Raw genomic sequence first — 17,002 nt, 5'->3', positions numbered from 1 at the left:
AGAAGAGCTGATCGCTTTTCCCGAATGACACAATGACGGTTCTTGAAGAACAACCAACTGTTCTGTGCTAAATAATGGCGAGGCTCAGAAGTGAGGGCCAATTTATATTGACTACCAAACTCAGGGGAGTCGACATACTAGTCTTTCATGCTATCTAAGCCCTTTCTCGTGATTTCGAGAATGATAGACTCCTACACTGCCTGGATGTTGGCCTTTTGACTAACAGCATCTGCAACTAGGTTATGCTTACCAGGGATGTACTCAATCATTCCTCCAAATTGTTGGAAGAGCTGACTCCATCTGGCTTGCCAATCACTCCACTCGGCACTTGGCATAGTTTGAAGCCACTTAAGTGCTTGGTGGTTTGTTTTGACTGTAAAGACCTGTCTATAAGGGAAAGGCTTCCAATGTTTGAGCGCTGTGATCACACCCAAAAGCTCTTTGTCATAAACCGAATAATTCTTTTTGGCAACATCCAACTTTCAACTGTAGTAGGCCACGGATCTATTGTCCTGCTGGAAAACTACACCTATGGCTACATTGTTGGCATCAGTAATAACCTCAAAAGGTTCATCCCAACATGCTAACTTCAAAACCGGCGCTTCTAAGACAGCTTTCTAGGGTGCACAGAATGCATCAAGGGCCTTGCCTGGAACTGTGACTTTTTGTCTACGAGTGTTGAGCAAGTCGGTGAGAGGTGCTGCCAAGTTGGAAAACTGGTGAACATGGGTACTGTAGGCTTGACAAAGACCTACGAAAGAACGGATCTCTTGGGTGGTCTGAGGGATGTCCCAATCCAAGATCTCTTGAACCTTTGAGGGGTCCAATCGAATCCCATCGGAACTGATGATATAGCCCAAGTATTGAGCCTCTAAAACACCGAAGATAGACTTTTTGGCGTTTATGCAAAGCCCATTATCTCGCAAAAGTTGCAAGACTTTCTCCACATCTTTCTCATGCTGCTCCGTGGTGGCTAAGAATACGAGTATGTCATCAAGAAAGATGAAGACACATTTACCAATGAGGACTGCGACAATCTTTGACATCATTTTATTGAAGGTTGCAGGAGCATTGGTAAGCCCAAAAGGCATGACTATGAACTCGTAGTGACCACGCTCTGTTCGGAAAGCTGTTTTTGGAATGTCAGCTTCAAAAATGCGATGGTAACCACTCTTGAGATCGATCTTAGTGAAAATTTTTGCACTTCCTAAACGCTCCAAATTGTACTCAATCCTTGGCATAGGAAACTTATTCTTAATGGTGAGTTTATTTAATGTCCTGTAGTCTACACAAAGGCATGCAGACTTGTCCTTCTTTTAGACATACAATGGGTGCAACAAATGGTGAGGAAGAAGGCCGAACAAATCCAGCTCGGAGGAGCTCAGATAACTGTCTTTCTAGCTCACCCTCTAAAGTCTTGGGAAGACGATAGGGAAACCTGCTAAGAGGTTCTGATCCAAGGACCAAATCGATATGATGGTCCTCAAGACGTGATGTAGGGAGACTGGGCGAAAGATCGTCCCTAAGCATAATGTCTTGATGTCTGGACAGGAGGTCTACTAACTGTGGGACTAAAGATGAGATAGATGCTTCTGATGAGGCTGTCTGTCACAATTTGGTCCATCTCCATTTCTGGAGCCACTTCTATGGGATTGTCACTCCATAAAGCGGCCAGATTTGTGCCATGTTCACATGGGGCCAAGCCAGTGTCCCATGTGAAAGGGCCAGTCTTTTGGTATCACATGAACAGGAGTCAGCTTAGTGCCATGTGCGACCAGTACTGTGTCACATGGACGAGAACCAATTTCGTGCCACCCGTGTGTGACCCGCTTCGTGCTGTATGGACGGGAGCTTGTTGGTGCCACCCGTGTATGGCCACGATGGCGTCTTACCTATGGGACTATCACTTCATAGGAAGACCAGGACATATATTTATATTTCTATCGCGCCAGTTTTGTACCCGACAGGAACTTTATGCCGTGCCAGTACACTGGACGGGGACACCCCCAGTGTACCGTGGAGTGTTGTTTGCTGACTCGGTGGTGTGGCGTGTAAACAGGTGGTAAGTATCACCATTTTTCCCTTTTTAAAATGTAAAATTTATAAGTTATAGCCAACTTTAATATTTATAAGCCAATGTGTTCACACACATTTAAATTAGAGATTGGACATTATCTTTGTAGGGTGCCCATGAGCATTTTAAATAACCTTTAATATTGTGTAACCTTTAAAAAAACCTTTGGATAAGCTTTTGCATGAGAGAATTTAGTAATTTTTCACACGTGGGGGCATTTCTTTCTCCATCACCTGCTATCTCCCTCATTCTCTCCATCGCCTGCTTCTCCATGGGCTGAATCTCTGCATTCTCTCCATCCCCTCCTTCTCCATGCACTAAATCTCTACATTTTCTCCATCGCCTGGACTGTACCTGCTGCTGAATTTCACACATGTGCTGAAATCTGGACTGAACCTTCCTGTACCTGCTGCCCACGTGGACTGTACCTGCTGGACTATACGTACCTGTACCTGCTGCCCACGTATGCTGTACTGGCTGAATTGTACCTGCTACACTTACCTTGTACTTGAATTTTACCTACAGTACCTGAATTGTACTTGCAATACCTGAACTGTATCGACTGTACCTGAATTGTACCTGTTGTATCGGAGTGTACCTACTGTACCCATGTTCTTATTTGTGTAAATCTAAAATTTGTTAAATTAAATTTAGAGAATTCTTTAAGTTTCGTGCACAGCGAGAACAAAGCATGTTTATACTCACCATACTCAGGGAGTTTTCCTGGTGTGGTTAGTATTTCCCTGTGTGGTGGTGCTAACCGCGCCCTCAGAGCTTCTAAGAGTTAGTGAAGGTTAAACACACTCGAGAATCTGGGAGCAAAGCTTATCTGGGAGAACCAGGCCATGTTCCCTCCGCGGTGTACCCCATGGCCTGTGTTACTACTGGCGTGCCTGCTGGTGCACGGTCTCGGAAGATCAGTGAAAGGCAGGTGTGCACCCAGTGCAGGTGGGGATGTGCCTATGATTTAAGACTTCTCCGACCAACACATCTTCATCGACTTGAACCAATTTGTTTGAGTTATATTCACTCCTTGGTGGAGAAATCTGGCTTGTTTGGCCCGTGACACTTGTACAAATAAATACTCCAAGAAATACAAATGTATTGAGGGGAGGCCCGGGCCTTTCCCGCCCCAGTGCTGGTGTCATGTGTATTTTGGTATTTCCAGTATTTATGTTGCTAATGTTGTTTCCATTGTGAGCTAATGTTGGTTCCATTGTTAACTTTAGTTAAATGTTCTAATTATGTGTATATTGTCTACCGATCTCCAGGCCTCCTCTAGGGAGCGATCACACTGTCTAAGCACGAACATAAAGTAGTGCCCCTTCCGCTTCCTTTGCGGATGGCTCGTTGGGCCTGGAGGTGCAAAATCAATGGAATGCCAAGACTGCGCCTATCCCCGGGAATCATGACGGGCTCAAGAAAACCTTTACAGATAGTAAAAGTACCCTAACCCCAGTCAAGAATAGGCTCATATTGACGGAACCACTGGATTCCTAAGATCATGTCACACCCTAAAAGAGGCGAAACAATGAAATCTCATTGGAATGAGGCCTTCTGAACTTCAAAGGGAAACTATTGTGCCTTCTAAGATACGTGGGTGCGGAGACGAGGCCCGTCCACATCCAAATGATATGGTACTAATGTGCAGCTCATCTTGTTAGCCAATTGGAGAGAGATGGCGTCCTCGGAATTGCCCATGTCAAACAGAACTACAAACTGCCGGCCCTTGGCAGAGCCATAAGCTCGAATGAGGCTTTTCTGTGCAGTATCGCTCTCACCCTCCTACTTAGCATCAAATACCACGGATAGCATAGGGTGCATAGAAGGTAAAAGCTGAACTGCATTTGCGGTAGTAGGCCGGGCTGGAGGAGCTGGAGATGCTGTGGTGGTAAAAGGAGCTTTGGAGGCTTGCTCCGCTTGCCATTTGTGGCAATCCTTCTTACCATGCCCTATGGTATGACAGAAAAAGCATCTGTTTTCTGACTGGTATTTCCGTTGCTCCTCTGGAGGAAGATAACCTCCAGTGATGCCTGCTCTAGCCTTTTCCTCAGTGGTTTTCTTAGGCTTGGATTCTTTATCCTTCTTACCCTCTGAACTAGAGCTATTATTGTCGTCCTTCCTAGCATTCTTAGAAGATGCATTACCTTTCCCTGGCTGCGCAGCAAATTGCTGTTGCTGGGGTTTGGTACTGGACTCTGACGACTGCTTGAGCTTGCCTCCGTTCATCTTCATTTTTTTTTAGCAAGAGTCAAAGCCCGGTCATATGTACCGGGTTCAAATTTGCGAAATGTGAACCGGATGTTGGGATCTAATCCACGAATGAATTGATCCATCTTGGCCTGCTCAGATAACCCTAACTATTGTGCTAAAGTTATAACCTTTTCGGAAAGCTGAAGCACCGGTGATCCGTTCTATTTGAGTCCATAAAACTCATCTGCCAAGCCAGTCAATTACTGGGGCGGGAGAAATCTGGTCTTAAGGTCATGAACAAATGTATCCGAGCTAAAAGTTGTGACACCTATGGTCTGGTCTGTATGAAGACTGGACCAATGTTGCCACCAAGTGACTACCTCACCCGTAAGGTGGGGAGCCGCTACATGGACTCTGTCCTGAGGATCTATAATCCTAGCTAATGGAAAATGAGAAGTAAATTGATGAATGAACTAATTAACTTCTAAATGATCACACTTAGCATCATACTTACTAAAATTTGGTTGACTCCGAATGACGGTAGTCAATGTCGCGGGCTGCTAACTGGTGGCACCTGAGGCTAGGGAAACTGAACAGAGGTGCTAGTATCTAAGATGCATGGCCTCCTTTTCCCTTTGGTGCTCGAGTAACATACGTTCTCGATCGAGCTCTCGTTAGTACTCCCGAGCGGCAACTTCAGCCTAACGCCGGTCTTCTTCGATCCTGCTTTGGGCTTCCTCATAGTCCAATCTATCTGCTTTCTTGCTTCAGCTTCTGCTCTTTCTTCTCTCCGTCTTGCCTCAATTTCTCTTCTTTGTTGTTCCATCTGAAAGAAAAGGGAGATGTAGTTGGGGGGTTGTTGGAGGCAAAGGAGGACATGCTGCTGTTGCCTCCAACAGTTGGAAACGCTCCATGAGAAGCTGGTTCTGAGCTCTGAGTAGAGCTATGGTGTCTGTAATAGTCGGAAGAGCAAGGTCTCCTTCGGGGGAGACATCTTTCGGCTGATGGGTACTCTCCTCCCCGTAGACATGATACTGAAGTTGGTGGTCGTGTGGAACGCAATCTGACCATCCAAGGATGCCCTCAAGCTAGGATACAGTGTGTGTGGACAAGCTGAATCTGATACCAATGTAGCATGCAACGAAAGTATTCGTATTTGAGGATCCTGTCACATAAATGCTCACACGTCTTCTGTATCCGAGTTTCGCGGGTTTAGCAATCCACTTTAGACTTCAAACTTTAAGAGATTTGTGTGTGTGTGTGTGTGAGAGAGAGAGAGAGAGAGAGAAAGAGAGAGAGAGATTTTATTAACATCTTCCAAAAGACCGAACTCGGCCTATGAGACAAATCGGTGTACCTGTATGGGGTATCCTCTGTCATCCCAACAAAATGAAAAAGTACTGAACTAAAAAGCTGAATCTGGGTGTGCAATAAGTACAATGAGTGGTGAAGGGGATGGAGCTCTACTACATGGAAAATGCAAAGCTATATGCATGGAGTATACAATCATGATATGCAACCTAGCTAGCTCCATCCTGTACCATACTGGGGGTATAAAATGGTATACATCAATGAAGGGGGTGTCCACAGCTCCCTGAAGAACATGCCTGGGTGTGCTCTGAAGCGAGCCAGTCGCTCCGCACCCTCTCTGTGAAACTGAGCTGTGATCTCTGTCATCTCTCTCTGGTATATGCGTGGTGTCCGAAAGCCAGGTGTCCTCTGTCTCCTACGGACTCTCAGTGTCTCTGCTCTCTGGAGAGTAATTCCTTGCCATGTAGGGGCTGGGAGTGGGATGGATCTTTGAAAAAATGTAGTAATCTGTGTCTGTCGTCCCCCCTCTGGAGCTGTCTGAGCCTTTAATGATGTCTCTCTGTGGCGCTGTATGTCTAGAATGAATCTCCCCAGTATGCGCTGGTCTGCTGCCTCAAAGATCTGGCATAGGAAATGTGGCTCTCTGAATAAAATGGGATATCTCTCTCTGATGGCTGTATATGCTCTGCATCTGCATACATAATGCTCCTCACTCTCCACCTCCTCTCTGCACAATCTCCATACCCTCTCCTCTCAGGGGATCCGTGCTGCTCTGCCAGTCTCAATCTCCAATCGGTGTGATGAAACTCTAAGCTGACCAATAGCCACTCGGGAGCCGTGTGGTAAAAAGCCCTCCATGTATCTAGGCCTCTCTATAAATCCATCATCAGCAGATAGCAGTTGCTTTGCGTATTGAAGTGGAAGACATGGATCCTCAAATTGAAGCAGGGGCTGCCTTCCTTGGTAGAGATGTGCGGGTCATGCCTATTATTGGCATGTTGCGCATACACATTCAAGGCTATGTGGATCATAAGGATTTTCTTAGGACGCCTTTGAATGGCTGTGATGTATTGCTTGGAAAGCCTTCCCATACACGTATTGATCCGTGTAAGGCTTACAAGACCAACAAGATCACCTTCATGCACAAAGGCCGAGAGCATGTAATTCATGCTGGTGAAGAGGGTGATACCATTCCCCTTCTATCTCATGTACAAATTAAGAAGGTAATGAAAAAGAGTGTTTTTTGCGTACTTGATTTTCTTGTTGAGGAAAATAATGTACATGTAAACACTCTTAGTAATGATAGGCTGAAATTTTTGCAAGAGTACAATGATTGTTTTGCTGATGAGTTGCCACCCGTACGACTGGAAGATCATCGCATTGATCTTGTGCCGGGTAGCTCACCACCTAATAGGCCAGCCGATCGTGTAAGTGCATCCCAAAAAGAGGAGATCATGAAGCAGGTAAATGAGCTTCTTGAGAAGGGTTTGGTTCAGCCAAGCTCTTCGCCATATTGTTCACCCGTCCTCTTGGTTCAAAAGACGGATGGATCCTTTCATGTGTGTGTGGATTATAGAGCTTTAAATAAGCTTACCATCAAGAATCGGTTTCCAATTCCACGCATAGACGACATCCTTGACGAGTTGGATGGATTGGCATGCTTTAGTCGAATTGATCTCAAGATTGGGTATCATCAAGTACGTATAGTACCTGAGGATGTACACAAAACTGCTTTCAGGACAGCATTTTTGAGTATCCTTTGGTCTTACGAATGCCCTGCCTACATTCAATAGAATGATGGATCGCATATTCCGTGGGTACAAGAAATTTACAGGTGTCTTCTTTGATGACATCCTAGTCTTCTCCAAGACGAAGAAGAGCATAGAGCTCATTTGGCTATTGTTTTTGAAGAACTTCGTAAGCATAAACTCTCCATAAATGCAAAGAAGAGTGAGTTCCTCTTGTCAGAGATACATTATCTTGGGCATATTGTGTCCAAAGATGGAGTGCGGATGGATCTTGCAAAGATTGATGCAATTCGAAAGGGCCTGAATTGAGTTCGGTGCATGAGATCCGTAGTTTTCTTGGATTACTACAACAGGTTCATTCGGCACTTTGCATGGATTGCTTCTCCTTTGCATGATTTGACAAAGAAAGCCACATTCAAATGGACTAATGTAAAGAGGGATACATTCCTCAAATTGAAAGATGCAACTACTCATGGTCCAATGTTGATCATTCCGGATTTGCAAAAGCCTTTTAGTGTGGAATGTGATGCATCTGGAGATTGCATAGGAGCTGTCCTAAGTCAAGAGGAACATGCCGTGGCATATAAGAGCCATAGATTGCATGATACAGAACTATCTCTTGGCATTTATTAGAAAGAGCTCTAAGTTGTAATTCATGCACTTACCATATCGAAACATTATTCTTGGGGCTGATTTCACTTTGAAAACAAATCACCAGAGTTTGAGGTATTTTCTTTTACCCAAACTGCGTTGTGAGAGAAGCATATGACGATGGCTGATTTCCTCTCTATGTTTGATTTTCAAATCTTACACACCCCAGGAAAGAAGAATGTAGTGACAGATGCATTGTCACGAAAGCCGTATGTAGCAGCTTTCTCGGTTGCCTCTTATGGGGACTTGTCAGCCATGCGTGATTTGTATCATACGGATGCTGATTTTGCCACTATTTGGGCTGATTTGATGGCTGGTCATGCACATGCCTCTTATGTGATCAAAGAGGGTTATCTCATGAAAGATGATTGCCTACGTGTGGTGTCTGACATGAGGCAAAAAATTTTGGATGAGTGCCATGCTCCTCCATATGCTGGTCATAGAGTCATAATGCTTACTACGCACATGATTGAGTGGCATTTCTTTTAGCCAAGTATGCGGAACGACATAGAGGCACATGTACGTGCATGTATCGCATGTCAAAAGGTGAAATTTGATAGGCAAAAGGCACCAAGTTTGCTTCAGCTATTGCCTATTCCCACGCAGCCATGGAAAAGTATTACAATGGATTTCATTATGGACTTGCCACGGACCGAACAGGGTAATGATGCAATTTGGACCATTGTGGACAAGTTTAGCAAGCAAGCTCACTTCTTGCCAGTCAAAAAGACCATCAAAGCTGAGCATATGGTTAAAATATATCTTGCACAAGTGTTCAAGCATCATGCAATGCCGAAGTCCATTGTGGGAGATAGAGATCCCAAGACTACAAGTCTCTTTTGGCGCGCCTTATTTGATAGCATGGGCACCAAATTGGACTTCTCCTCAGCTTATCACCCTCAAACGGATGGGCAAAGTGAGGCTGCAAATTCAACCGTGTTGGATCTCATGAAATATTATGTGGCGGATCAGAAATCTTCTTGGGAGAAATACTTACCGCTTGTGGAATTTGAATACAACAACACGGCACATGCATCTACGGGAAAGGCCCTGTTTGAGATTGTTTATGGTGAGGTGGTTTTGCCACCCATCCTTCGCACAAAGAATGAGATATTTGCAGCAGCTGATGAGTATGTAAGAAACTTGGATATTGCTTTTGCTTAGGTGCGGACAACCATTGCAAGGTCACAAGACAAGCATAAAAAGACTGCCGACAAGCATAGAAGGCAATTGGAAGTTAAAGAGAATGATTGGGTATTGCAAAAATTTGAGAAAGCAAGACTTGCAAAGAGGCCTGGCAAAGAGGGTGCATATCCTAAGCTTGCAAGCAGGTACTATGGGCCTTTTCGAGTGACCGAGAAGATCAATGAAGTGGCTTTCAGATTGGCATTGCCTAGTCATTGGCACAAACACAATTTTTTTCATGTGAGTCTCCTTCGCAAGAATGACAGGCCGGAGCCCAGTGAAACGGTCATTGAGGATTCACTAGAAGTGGATAAGCTTGAGGAGATCTTGCAGCCAGAGTAGATTGTGGATCACAAGGAACGCAAGCTTACTGCAGGCAAAGTTGTCAGGCATTACCTTGTGAAATTTAAGAACTATCTTCCCCTTGATGCTAAATGGGTAGATAAAGAGTTCTTCAGAGATTGCCCCCAAGTGCTTCAGACATATTTGGATGCTTTTCAGTTGCGGACAACTGTTTAGAAGCCGGAGGGATGTCACCATTTGGCCACCCAACTGGTCCACCCATGCTTTCTCATCATGTATGTACATTGGACTTGTGTCCATGGCAGTTATATATGCCAGGGATTGATGTCCTTCTTCACACACACTGATGTCCCGAGGTGGACAAAACCCAATGTCCACCGCCCAGACCTTATCTCCTTTGTACAAAGGGAGTAACCAGCCATGTGTCCTTTCTAGCTTGCTCCACAAAGCAGTGCCTGCCACCTAGAGTGGACAACTCACCACCTCACTCTTCCCTCTCTCTAGAAGAAGGCGCCTCCTTCATGAGGGCTTTTGGGCTGTGTTTTTTGCACTTTCTTCCCAACTCCATATCCAAGCTTGCTAAGGTGTTTCCCAAGCTTACAAGAGTGTTTCCAGGTGCTATTCACTCTCCTACACTTCCCAATGACTGAAATTCAATAAAACAGCTCTCTTTCTTGCTGTAATTTTTGGACTTTTTGCTGAAAATCCTGATTTCGACCTTCCATTCTCAAGTTGAACCATAGGGAAAGCGTTCCCAGGGTTCCCTTCATCCTCTTAAAGACTTTTGTCACGAAGAATTGCGACAAATCGAAGATTTCAACACTCCAAGCACTTCCATCGCGAAGACTTCCGCTGTCATCGACTCTACTTGCAATTGGTAAGCTTTTATGCTTAAACATGGAAGCAAGTAGTAGGAGGGAGGAACCGCATTACAAGATCACATACCCTATGTAGTGTTCTCTTGTCCTATGTGCTCTCTTGTAGATTGTTGCTACCATGTGTTGGTGGAACAGTAGAGAGCAGATGGTAGGAAACATGGGCACTTGAGAGGGTACTGTGAGTTACAAGTCTACAGTGACAACCACTTGTTTACAATACTATATTCATATGCACTGGTATGGAAATCTGGTCAGAAATACCCATGACACAATGTACTTGATTCTCCCAAGATCAATATACTTTATTTGAGGGAGAGGCCGACCGTTCTGGCTCATTGTGTGTCTCTTGTCAATTCAGCAAATTACTTCTTGTATTGAGCATGTTGTCCATCAAATTTTGGTGTATTGCCTTTGTACCTGCTATTGTCGCCGCTGTAAAGTTGACGAATCATGACTCACAACTGCTGTCCACAGTCCACCCTCACAAGCTGAATACTACTGCCGGGTAAGCCAACGTTTGCATATGTTTCTATAGACTATACTATATAGGCTGCTCTAGCCTCACTTATTTCTTGTACATTATATATATATATATATATATATATATATATATATATATATATATATATATATATATATATATATATATAATTGTCTTTTTGTATTTTTGTTTGAAATATGAAACTTCTGAAACATTTCTGAAACCCGTTTCAAATTAGGCGTTTCTGAAACTCCTCGTAACTATGGGATAGAGATCCCAAGACTACAAGTCTCTTTTGGCAAGCCTTGTTTGATAACATGGGCACCAAATTGGACTTCTCGTCAGCTTGTACCCTCAACCGGATGGTCAAAGTGAAGCTACAAATTCAGCCGTGTTGGACCTCTTAAAATGTTGTGTGGAAAATCAAAAGTCTTCTTGGGAGAAGTACTGACCGCTTGTGAAATTCGCATACAACATGGCGAATGCATCTACAGGAAAGGCCCCGTTTGAGATTGTTTATGGTGAGATGGTTTTCCACCCATCCTTCGCACAAAGGATGAGATATTTGCAGCCGATGAGTATGTAAGAGACGTGGATATTGCCTTTGCTAAGGTGCAGACAGCCATTGCAAGGTCACACGACAAACATAAAAGAAATGCCGATAAACATAGAAGGCAATTAGATGTCAAAGAAAATGGTATCGCTGAAATTGAAGAAAGCTAGACTTAGGAAGAGGCCTAGAAACGAGGATGCATACCCTAAACTTACAACTAGATACAATGGGAGTTTTCCAGTGATCAAGAAGATCAATGAACTGGCTTTGAAGTTGGCATGGCCTAGACATTGGCATACACACAATGCTTTTCATGTGAGTCTCCTTGGCAAGTATGTAGAGTCGGAGCCAATGACTAGTCGGAGCCCAATGAACTAGTCATTGAGGATCCACCAGAAGTGGGGCATTACCTTGTGAAATTCAAAGACAATCTTTCGATCAATGCTAAATGGGTAGATGAGTTCTTTAGAAATTTCTTACACTTCCTTCAAACATATTTGAATGCTTTTAAGTTGCAGACAACTCTTTAGAAGCCGGGGCAATGTCACCATTTTGCTACCCAAATGGTCCACCCTTGCTTTCTCACTATGTGTATGCATTGGACTAGCATCCACATGGATGTCGGTTTATGCTTATGCATGAGATTGATGCTTATCATGTGATACAACGGACATGATCTTCTGCTGAGACTTGATATGTTCATGCCAAGAGTATCATGTTTGGGATTAAATGTTCCGTTGGGACTTATGCTTGTGTGTATATGCTTGGAATACCTGGTGGACTTGGCTTTCCGTTGGGACTTGTGCTTGTGTGTACATGCCCGAAAATGCCTACAAGATTGGCTTTCCACTCGGACTTGTGCCTGTGTGTACATGCCTGGAAACGCCTGCAAGATTGGCTTTCCGCTCAACAACCTCGTGCAACGGCATCTGGATAGAGGCGGCCTGAACCTCCTGCAAGGTGCATGGGGCCACCTCGCCGTCAAGATCATGGTCTTGAGATAAATGCTCATAACGGTTACCAAAAGGTATCTTTGCCTCCGGCGTCCCACCAACCTAGCCCTCTGGCTGTTGTTTCCCAATAAGGGGGCTGGCCGGGCACCTGTCCATCTGGCTGAGAGGGGCAGGGCTGGCCACTGGGCTCTTCCACTCCTATCGTGCACCCGTAGGGGGGTGGGGGGGTGGGCAAAGTGGGTCTGGTTGCGGGTCCAAGGAGCAACCTCTGCGGACTTGAAGTCGAGAATAGGCTATTCCATCCTTCTCTACGAATGAAGCACTGCCCAGGGAGACCTGAATACTCTACACGACGTAGAATCGGCCCCTCCCGAAGGAGGCTAAGCAACACGATGACCTACGAGAGAGACTTCGGGGAGGCAATGCAAACTCTGATGGAGGGAATCCCAACTCATGTGGCAGCAGTCTAGGAGGAATCTAACGAGGAGGATAAACTCCTTTCGGAGAGCTGGGAAGCAAATTGTGACAAGGGAACCCATCCAATCCTGCAAGGGGGTGGAATGCGGGGTCAAAGCCGTGATGCCATCGAGCAAAGAAAGCCTGAGCTGTGCGTACTGCAATGGGACTCTGCTGAAGCACTCTGTCAGCTGTTGTGGGGGACTCTACCTGGGTGTAGCTATGTCCAAGATAATAGAATCAGTGATTTTGCCGGTCCCAACAATGAGGGCTGCCTGGAATCTGACCACATGTTGGGCCGCTCCCCACAAGCTTGCAAACCAAACAAGAGGCCACAAGGGAGGAGACTGTTGAAGCCAAGAGCTGGAGGTCCACTCCTAAAAGTAGGCAAGGGATGGCGACCTCGGTTGGGGATGACGGAGCAGCTGCCATGGAGTCCTCTTGAAGGGGTGAAGGAAGCCAACACTTGCCGAAATAGCTGCAACCCGATCACTAGAACTTGACGGAACAGGGAGGGAGAGGAAGGGCGTGGAAAGGAGGGGAAAAATCAAAAAGGGGCGACAGGAGACAAAGACCCGGCGGAGGAAAAAGAAAACTCAAGAAGCTATCAAAAAAGGGCGTAGCGGCAGAGAGGTGGGTGGAGGCGGATAATGAAGCGGTGGGCGCGGGAGGAAGGTGGGCAGGAGGAGCAACAGGAAGCGGGAGGAGGGCAGAGAAAGGAAGTGCAGGGAGGGAGGGCAGAGGTGGAGGTGGAGGCAGACGCGGAGGCGGAGACTGAGGATGGGAAGGCTGGCAGAAAGCAGGAAAGAGACGGCAGGGGCGCAGAGAGATGGGTGGGCAAGAAGCTCAAGAAGGGACAGGCGGAAGAGTGGAAGATGGCAAAGGCAGGGAAAGAAAGAAAGAAAGAAAGATATATTAAGCGTCTACTAAAGACCCAATGGGCCTATGAGACCAAAGTGATACAATAATGTCCATGGTATATCTCACCATGGAATGGAAAACAAAACACAAAGAAAACATAAGCATAGCTATCTCACTAGGGTGATACAAAACTGTCCATGGAAACTCATCATGGAATACTAAGAACATAGAAACATGAGAGCAACATCAGCTCCAAGTAGATGGTATACCACTCTCCAAAATATCAAGCATGGGGCTAATGAGTATGGCCGAGAGGTCTCCCTCAGCTATGTCACATGGAAAGGTAGCTCGATGGCGGTGGAGCATGTTCTGGACCTGGAGCTCATGAGGTGATCGTGTGGCTGACGGGGGGACCGAGGGCGTCCGGCACACTGGAGTGCACAGGCTCGGTCCGAGGTAACTCCTCTCAGGCGAGGTAGGCCCAGAGCAGCTCATGGAGAGTCCACAAGATCCACTATGTCGGTGTCCTCCACCTCCTAGGTCCCGAAGAAACTAGTGACGGTTGGATGGCAAGGGAGGGGGCGGGGTGGCTTCGGCGAAAGCTCTCTCCAGGCGTCCCTGTATCTGCGGAGCTCACGCAGGAAGAGGCAAAGGCAACGTTGGTCATGGAAGTCAAGGATCTTGAAGAGTGGACAAAATCCCTCACGAAATAGACAGTGAAACCTCACGCGGATCTCATAGTATACTGGGCAGCGGCATATGTAATGCTCCTCCATCTCAACCTCTGTGTGGCATAGTCGGCAGATCCTCTTCTCTCTGGGTCGGGATCTCCTCTTTAGGTCTCCATATGAGCTTCCCGGCTCTGAAGATGCGCTCAACTCTACCTGTCTCCACTCTGAGGTGGTGGGATGAAACTCGTATGTGGCCAATCGCAATCCGCATGGCATGGGACATGTGAACACTCAAGTAGCCCGGCTGCAGGATGAATCCATCCTCAATAAGTGTTGAGGAAGTGATCTCTGTAGAAGTGCATCTTCATGGGGAGCTCCGGAGGTGTGATCCATGTGCAATGTGTGTAGAGGCTAAGAAGATCTAACCGAATAACCCGGTTGGTATCCTCGTGAGACAGACGGAGAAAAGGGGAGTCCAAACTGTACTGAAGGGGGGGTAGGCGGGTCCATGCGGAGCCCATATACTGAGAACCAAGTGGAAACTAGTGCATACCATACTCCAGAGTGGCCCTCAAGTGCTAGCTGTCTAGAGGACTCCAAGGCAAGCCTCGGGTACCTATGGGGATCCATGTGACTGATGCGACGGAGGTATGTCACTGTCTGGAAGAGTGCATCCACTAGCATCGGGGCTGCAACAAACTCTGCCTGGATGATCTGGTGTGTGACTGATGGTGTGTTGCGGATCATACGGAAGAACATCATGACCTGTTCGTCTTGGGCTCCTGGAAGTGTGTCTGGAAGCATTGCTGCTCAAGTAAGCTCAAGGCTGCATATCCCCACGTCACTCTAGCATGTGCTGCGGCAATCATGGTAAAGCGTGGGCAACTGAAAGTGACACCAAGGTAGACATAGGATGAGACAATCTCCACAGGATCCCCTCTATATGTGAAGCTCAATCTCGATGTGAAGGGGCGAGAGGTATTGACGACCGTTACCTTGGTTTTACCAAGGTTAATAGAGGTCCCGCTGAGTGCAAAAGTCATGTAAGGCATCCAACTGTCTCTGAAGTCCTTCGGCCGAGTCTGAGAGGACGACGATGTCATCTGCATAAAGTAGTATGGGGATCAATATGCCTACCAATGTGGGACCAGCCCCACCTAATCCGTCAATGAAGCTCGAGATCTCATCAACGTAGAGGCCAAAAAGAGTGGTTGTAGAGGGCAGCCCTGTTTCACCCCAATGGTGCTGGAAATCTCCTGTGATGTACCTCCTAAGGCTCTCACTCATCCGGTGACGGACTCATAGAGGGCGATGATGCTCCAAACCATATTAGATGGGACTCCGATCTCCTGTAGACGGTGTAGGAGGCGGGCTCGGGGTACAGTATCAAAGGCTTTGCGGAAATCCACAAAGCAGCAGTAAATCCTCTGATGTCGTGCTCTACCCTCCTCGATGATGGCATGGAGGGTGAAGATGTGGTCAAGGGTAGAATAGCTCCTCCGAAAGCCAGCATGACCTGAGGCTTTGCATCCCTGGCTCTCTGCAATTGAGCTGAGCTCCGCCTCTAGCACTGATCCGTAGAGTTTGGCCTATGTGTGGCCAATGATGATCGCCTTGTAATTATTAGGATCAAGTGGATCTCCAACTTTGAGGATGGGGGTGATGGTGTTGGTGGACCAAGAGGGTGGAAATCCTTCACAAAGGGCTCTATTGAACAACTTGTGGGGGCGAAGAGAGACAAGCGAACAGGGGGAAAGGGGGCGAAGAAATGAAATGAAATGAAATGTTATATTAACGTCTTCAAAAGGCCATAATGACCTATGAGACCAAAAGTTACATCATGGTGGATCTGATACAATGTCTGGATAAAAAAACCCAGAAAATGAGAGAGAGAGAGAGAGAGAGAGAGAGAGAGAGAGCTTAGTCTTTGCGCAGGATTGGTGGCGGGCAGGTTTGCAGAGGTGATTAAGCTGTGCATGGCCATCACTAGCAAGGCAGCGTGCTAGCCGAGAGAGAAAAATGAAATGAAATGAAATGAAATGTTATATTAACGTCTTCAAAAGGCCATAATGACCTATGAGACCAAAAGTTACATCATGGTGGATCTGATACAATGTCTGGATAAAAAAACCCAGAAAATGAAAAATAAAGATGATACTACAGGCACCTAGAAAATGAAACTGGAAATGGAAGGTAAACAGAAACCCTTATAGGGTGTGAATATAGTGAGGGGGGGGGTACGCTATGGAGGTGAGTGGAATATAGTGAGGGGATACAATATCATGTGGGACGGAGGGGTACACTATGGAGGTGCCGAGAGAGAGAGAGAGAGAGAGAGAGAGAGAGAGAGAGGGGGGGGGGGCTGTGGAAGGCTGGGTGCACAGGCAGGAGGGCAGATGCGGGGGAGCGACAGGCCTCTACTGTGCTTTCTTTCCTATGCTTTACTTAGCCAAGCTCTTGCCTTCAAGCTTTTGAAATTTAGCTTGCTTATAGAACCCAGCCATCTCTAAGTTGATTCAACACACAAAGTACCTTGTGGGCCCCAACGCACAGAAGGAATACAAAACTTTGAATTTTTTAAATTTTTTTTAAGTAAGTTTGTATTATTCAGTCCATCTACAAAAAGCAAGACCTTAAGGGTTTTTTATACCTTTGCTAAAGCTAAACATAGCTTTACGAAAGCT

General features: G+C 46.1%; 1 protein-coding gene across 9 annotated transcripts in view; it reads right to left on the bottom strand.

Annotated features, from left to right (window-relative positions):
• The window catches only part of LOC147621429 (protein ANTI-SILENCING 1-like), a 134,861-nt gene that overhangs the window by 67,512 nt on the left and 50,347 nt on the right, over window positions 1-17,002 (bottom strand). The window lies entirely within an intron of this gene.

Source organism: Cibotium barometz, chromosome 30, assembly GCF_041138505.1.
Source record: "Cibotium barometz isolate CiBa-2024 chromosome 30, ASM4113850v1, whole genome shotgun sequence".
NCBI lineage: Eukaryota > Viridiplantae > Streptophyta > Polypodiopsida > Cyatheales > Cibotiaceae > Cibotium > Cibotium barometz.
This window is presented reverse-complemented; position numbering and strand designations above follow the sequence as displayed.